Consider the following 7147-nt stretch of genomic DNA (forward strand, 5'->3'; position numbering starts at 1 on the left):
CATTGTATGTGGAGGAAACATGTTGATTAGTGATTTGTTGTGAAAGTGAAGTGTTTGTCGTTATTGCTTGTTGTGTTGCATTGTGCATGCATGGTCGTAGATCATTGAGACGCACTCTTGTCCTTTTAAATTTTCATCTTGAATCCATTGTTCAAAACCCTAGGGGAAGAGCTAGTTCTAGTCAATCCATTTCATCAATGGAAATTAACAATGAGGACCATGTAGAGAACCTTGGTCACATAGATCAACAAGGTATCCTACATCCCAATGTGCATCATGATAACATGCAAGTTCCATTAGGCATGCCAAAGCCATTCATTCATCAACCACAACAACAAGGCCAAGTTCCATTGGGAATGCCAAGGGTAATCTATGCTCCACAACCTCTCATTATTCAAGGACATCAAAATCAAGGTGCCCACGTTGCACCTCTAATTGCTAATCCATCTCTTGCTTTAAGAGATCACTATGTGCCTCATGAATATAATGCACCCACATGCATTCAATTGCCACCATTTAGAGCACATCACTATAAGATCAAACCACAAACCATTTAAATGCTTCATAACTATCATGGACTTCCAAGTGAAGAACCTTATAAGCATTTGGATGAGTTTCTTGAAGTATGTTCCACCGTGAAATACACGGACATGCCGGAAGAGGTTTTAAGGCTTAAACTTTTTCCATTCACCCTTAAAGACAAGGCAAAATACTGGTTCAACAATCTTAGGCCTTTTTCAATCACTTCTTGGGCAGAAATGCAACAAGAGTTCTTGAAGAAGTACTATCCGATTTCTAAGACCAATGCCATGAGAACCTCAATTCGGGAATTTTCACATGGGGATGGGGAAACATTTCATGAGGCATGGGAACGCTTTAATGAATTGCTTAGGAAGTGTCCACATCATGACATGCCCAAGTGGCAATTAATTCAATATTTATTTGAGAGCTTATCGAATAATTATAAGGGCATGGTTGATGCTTCCATGGGTGGCTCTTACATTAATAGGTATGAGGATTACGTGTGGCGTCTTTATGAGAGCATAAGTGAAAATTCTTTGCCGCCGAAATGAAATCGTTATCTCAAAGGTTTGATCAATTTTTGATCAACCAAAACTCAGTGAATAAAATATCTTCCTTCCCTAACCATTCTCATCATGCATCTAATGAGACATGTATGACTTGTTCAAGTGTTTTACATTCTACTTCCAATTTTCCCCATGGACATGTGCAAAGTGAGCATCATAAACAAGCAAATGTTGTTTTTACTAATCAAGGGAACAATCCTTCTGGCAATCATTACAATCCTAGTTGGAAGAATCACCCGAATTTCTCTTGGAAAAACCAAGGGGAGGGCTCAAACCCTTCCCAAGGTGGTTTTCAAGGGAAATACATTCCACCTCCAATGCAAAGCCAAGGTTCCCAAGGTTTTAGATCATCATATCAATCACAAGGAAACTAATTTTCTAATTCTCATTTTCCCAACCAATCATATTCCCAAGGAAATGTTAGAAGTCCTGCTTTTGAAGAAAAAGTTTTGACCACTTTGGGCACTTTAAAGGCCAACACACAATTACTTCATTCTCACTCTCAATCTATTGCTAAGCTATAAACCCAAGTAGGGCAAATAGCTAGTACTTTGAATGCTAGAAAGAAAGGAAAAATGCCTATGAATGCCCCACAAAAGCAACAATGTGTTGTGGAGACTCATTCCTCTTCGGAAGGGCACACAATAGAGCATGTCAATGTGGTGACTACCTTGAGAAGTGGAAAGATTGTGGACAACCAAGTGGGTATGTCCAATAAAGAGAGTGAACCGGTGCAACCACAAGTTGGCACCCGTCCCGTTTCATATCATATTCCTCTTTCATTGCATGTGTATGACCATACAAATGAGAATGTGTTGAAAAGTGATTTGAAAGGTGATTTTGAAAGGAAAGATTTGCAAAATGATTTGAAAACTTCTTGTGTTGAAGAGACTTTAAAGAAAATTTCCGAAAAGGATTTTGAACCAAAAGCTCCATTTTCGGATGCCTTAAAAGGATCCATTTCAAATGACAAGCAAAAGGCCAAAGTAAATGAAATCATGGACATGTTTAGGCAAGTGAAAGTCAATCTTCCACTTTTGGATGCAATCAAGCAAATTCCGGCTTATGCCAAATTCTTGAAAGACTTGTGCACCCAAAAGAGGAAGAACAAAAGCCGAGCACCTAGAAAAGTGGTCTTAACCGAGCAAGTAAGCTCAATTTTGCTGCATAACACTCTTCTAAAGTTTAAGGACCTCGGTTCACCTACCACTTCATGTATCATTGGTGATCATATCATTAATCGGGCTCTTCTTGACTTAAGAGCAAGTGTTAACCTTCTTCCATACTCGGTATATGTCAAATTAGGCTTAGGAGACTTGAAACCAACGTCAGTAGTTTTGCAACTTGCCGACCGATCAATTAAAAAGCCTAGGGGTATCATTGAGGATGTCTTGATTAAAATTGATAAATTCTTCTTTCCCATTGATTTCGTTGTCATTGACACGGAACCGGTTCTTAATCCTAAGAGTCAAATTCCCGTTATTGTTGGCCCATCTTTCTTGGCAACTGCAAATGCCAACATCAATTGTAGGACGGGGATAATGAAGATTTCATTTGGCCACATAAAGGTTAAGTTGAATATTTTCAATCCAACCCCTAACTCATTTGACAAGCATGAAGAGATTAATGTTGTAGAGAAATGTCATGACCTCAAAAGTGAAGGAATTGAGTTTTTGTGTGAGACCAAAGTTTCAAAAAGTCCATCTTCAAACCTGAAACCAAATAAAGTTGTTTCAAAATCTTATTTTGAAAGGGCGTGGAAGCCCAAAGATTGTCTTGACCTAGGACCGAAAATGTCTTTTGAGCTTAATCCAACAAGTTCTTCAAAGAACCATTTGTTGGGTGAAGTTCAAAGCACTTATCACCCCGAAAAGGAGGGGATGCATTACAAGATGTTTGATTCGGGCTAAAAGAGCCCAACGTCTTGCTAGAGACGTTAAAGACTAGTAAAAGCATTTCGTAGGGTGTCAAAACTCTATTCTCCCCCATTTCTATCTTTAATTTCAATTCTTACGAAGTCTAGATACTTGTTTTTGGTTCATATGCATTGCTAGGAGCTGTGATTAGGACTGCATACAGTTTTATGTTGAAAATAAGCATTTTGCATAAGTTCGATCGATCTCCGAGGAAGATTCGATCGATCGAACTTCGACCTGCATCCAACACTTAGAAAATTTTCGACCTGCGTCCACCTGCATCCGAATCACCTCTCTGTTCCATCGATCGAATTTGTTCTCAGATCGATCATAAGTCCTTAGATCGATCCAAACTCCAAGATCGATCGATCTTGAGCTCCAACACTTAGAAAATTTCTGCACCCAAAAACCTGCATACTTTTAGCTCTCTGTCAGATCGATCAAACATTTTGTTCAGATCGATCTTTGTTTTTCATCTCATTGCTTTGACTTTGTTTTGACTTTTTAATTTTAAAATTCCAAAAATATTTTTATTATTTTATTTATTTTATTATCCAAAAAGATTTTTTTTATTTTATTTTTATTTTTAATTTTTCAAAAATCTCTAAAAATTCCAAAAATACTTTGAAAAGTGATCACCAAAGTTCGATCTATCTGAGATTTCAGTTCGATCGATCGACCTGGCAAGGGAATGTTTTTTAAAAAAATGGAAACCTAGGGTTTGTAGATCGATTCCAAAGATCGATCTAACCCCCTCTCAAATCCTAGGAGCTCGCCGTCACTACACCCATTCACCTCCTCCATCTCCGGCAAATCTCCGGTGACCTCACCCTCATCTCAAATCACTCTCTATCTTCGTAGCTTCGAGTTCACATCTCACCCCTTCGCATCTCCATTTTTCTCTCGTCTTGGGTAAGATCCGAATCTCCGTGTAGATTTAAGCTTCGTTATCATACAAACATGCCTTAAACTCTTATATCCATGTTATTTTGATGATGAATCCGCCATTGATGAAGCTTAAACCACTACGTGGATGGCACGGGGATTTCACGAACAAGGTCGTGGGCCCATCAACACAACAAATCATCAATCCTAATCACTTAATGAAACCTATACTCCCAAAAATCAAAACAAATCATGAAAAATACAAAAACATATACACACATATATATTTTGATTTTTGGGAATATGGGCTTCATTAAGTGATTAGGATTGATGATTTGTTGTGTTGATGGGCCCACGACCTTGTTCGTGTTTCTCGCACAGTCAGATCGATCAACTCTATTTTTCAGATCGATTAAGTGAGATCGATCTCACATTTTGTTGTGATCGATCGAACTTCACAGATTTCATTACATATTCCATACATCATATCTTGTGTTCCATGCTATCTCATTTATGCCCAATGCCTGTGATTTTTCACATTGGATGCATTTCATACATATATTGTTTAAGCATGTTCACATCCTGTCACTTGTATAGATTCATGTCATTTATCTGTTTTGCCTATCGTACTTGGCATATATGCTTTTATTTTGTGCCTTAAAATTTCTTAATCTGTCACTGACTTCTTTTTTGAGTTTTCTTTTTATTTTTGTAGACCATGACTCGATACAAGACCATTGCCAAGGGCACCATGGCCCACAGAGACAAGTCAGGCCTAGGACAGAGGAGACAGCAGAGCCCTCTCACAAACAAAAGGAGCCCACTGAGCCCACACCATCTCCATCTCCACCACCAGCTTAGCTAGTTGAGGAGTTAGACCAGCCAGTACGTAGATATACATGCCTTGCAGTGGCACACGTGTCAGTCTTTGATGTTGACTTCTTCTCCAGATACATTCTTACCCGATCCGCATATGATGATATACTACGGAGAGGCTTTGCAGCCATTCTTGCCCCTGTCACATACCCAGTGTACCCGAGGCTAGTACGGATGTTTTTCCAAAACCTCTGGCCTGCCCGCGTAACACGGTGGAGCTGAGGACCTCTATTGATGGCCATCTGATTTCTATTACTGTGGACACATTATCCAGATCGTGCCATTGTTCACACGACTGCCCTCTAGAGTTACAGGAGACATATCCTAGGCTATACAGGCCTTCCTACGAGGACATAGCAGCTCTTCTTACAGGTCACTACGCCGATGGTGAGACCTTCGCCACCCACACATATTTGCCAGATGACTTGTGGTTCTTTGACTCAGTTTTGTTCCGCAACGTTTTCATGGCCGGACACTAGATTCAGCGAAGGGGCGATTATTTGACAGCTCTGTATGCATTCTATACAGGGTGCTGGATTTCTATTCCTGCGCTCATCTGGAGCGTAATGAGGAAGCTCTATGATGACTTCATTAGCAAGGAGAGGCCTAAAAGGGCTAAGTTTCTCCCATTTGGCCATCTCATCACCCAGATCTTGTTAGACCAGCGCTATCCTTTCCATCCATAGGAGCGCCCTGAGAGAAGATCCTCTTCCTTTGAGAAGAAAGATTGGGACAAGAGCTACAATGCTCTTATTAAGAGACTATAGGAGGATGCTGTGATAGCAGCAGAGGAGGATAAGGAGGCAAAGTTAGTAGCAGCAGATGCACCAGCAGCGGACAATATACCAGTTGATCCGGCTGCTGTACATATGGATATTGACTTGGAGCAGCCTATAGAGGATACAGAGCATCACTCTCCAGTTGGATCACCTATTCATGTTGAGGAGCAGGCTCAGGATCACTATTCTGCCGATCCAGCCACACCTGAGGCTCCAGCACAGACATTTGGCTTTGGAGAGCGCATTCAGGCTCCTGAGGATGCTGTAGTCTCTATCCAATCAGACACTCTCTCCATCCAAGCTAATATTTCTTCTTTACGTACGGATGTCATGACTGCATTCAGAGATCTATCCAGAGACATCCGCGGAGCACGCCCTGCCCGTCCTACCTCTTCCTCCTGATCTCTTTATCTTTTTCCACCTATCATTTTATATATCTGTGATCTCCGCATATTTTTGATACTATTATACTATTTTTGCAGCTATGACTGTCGGCTCTGATACGGGATGTACTGCACTTTATTTTTTTTTTCTGCATGGATGTCATATTTTCATATTCTTATAGATATCTATTTGACTCCATCAGGTGCATCCTAGTGACTTTAGTGAGAGAGAGTACTACCCAAAATTTTAAGGACCACCCTTTTACCTCTCTTTATTTTCAATTGCTATCCCATTTACACTTGCATGCCCACTGTGCACTGATTATCCCTTTTTGTTATCTGATGAGTTTATCCAAGTGCCATCTTTTTAGGACCACAGTTAATCCCAAGTTTGGGGGGCTATGCCACCCACTTTGGATACTTCTGTCCCAGCCATTCGTTGCCTTAGTTACACTGGTATACTCTTTCCTTTGTTCTCTTACACATTGAGGACACTGTGCCATTTTAGTTTAGGGGCAATGGTGTATTTTGCAATGTTTGTTTTTAAATTCAAATTTTAAGCATGACTTGTGTATTTGAGGGATTATCTATGATTGAGATCCATGATTAGCGATGATTTTGATCTTTTGAGGACTATATTGCTTAAAATTTAAAAATTTCTTGACTTAATAGCCTAATACTCCTTGTATGCCTTGTGGATGCCATTTAGGAGTAAATTTTTCGAAAGATTGATATCTTGCTTGCACTTGTGGTCCACATCGTCCTGATTTTGTGATTGTTTTGAGATTCACTCTAGGATTCTACACTAGCACAAGCGCACACTAGCATTCATTTGTGGGGTACATGTTTTGTTGATTATTGAATTGGTTATATCCCAATTGAGCTAGTAGTGCATTGAAAGCTTTCATTCTTGATAAAGGTGGATAACAACCCCTTTTCACTAAGTAGCCGGGATTCTAGCCTCATCAAGCACTAAACTTCTCGCGCCGAAAGGTGGAGGGCCCAAACTCTAGGTTAATAATTAAACATGTTTAAAAAAAAAAAAAAGAAAAAAAAAAGGAAAAGAAAAGTTGCAAAAGTAATAAAAAGTGAGGACTTCTCCTAAATGGTGAGAAGTGGAAAATGATTAGATAGAGGTTATCTTGATTTGTAGCCTAGTTGATTTGAGCTTGTAAGTCCGTAGGGGTGTTTGAACACCTAATGCCCTAAAGCCGTCTAGT

General features: G+C 39.8%; 1 pseudogene; it reads right to left on the reverse strand.

Annotated features, from left to right (window-relative positions):
- Nucleotides 1-814: 814 nt before the first annotated feature.
- On the reverse strand, nt 815-913 carry LOC132287399 (small nucleolar RNA R71; annotated as a pseudogene).
- Between the last annotated feature and the right edge of the window lie 6234 nt (nt 914-7147).

The sequence above is a fragment of the Cornus florida genome, unplaced genomic scaffold (assembly GCF_030987335.1).
Source record: "Cornus florida cultivar Cherokee Brave unplaced genomic scaffold, ASM3098733v1 CherokeeBrave_3.0.0_Hap2_Chr11, whole genome shotgun sequence".
NCBI lineage: Eukaryota > Viridiplantae > Streptophyta > Magnoliopsida > Cornales > Cornaceae > Cornus > Cornus florida.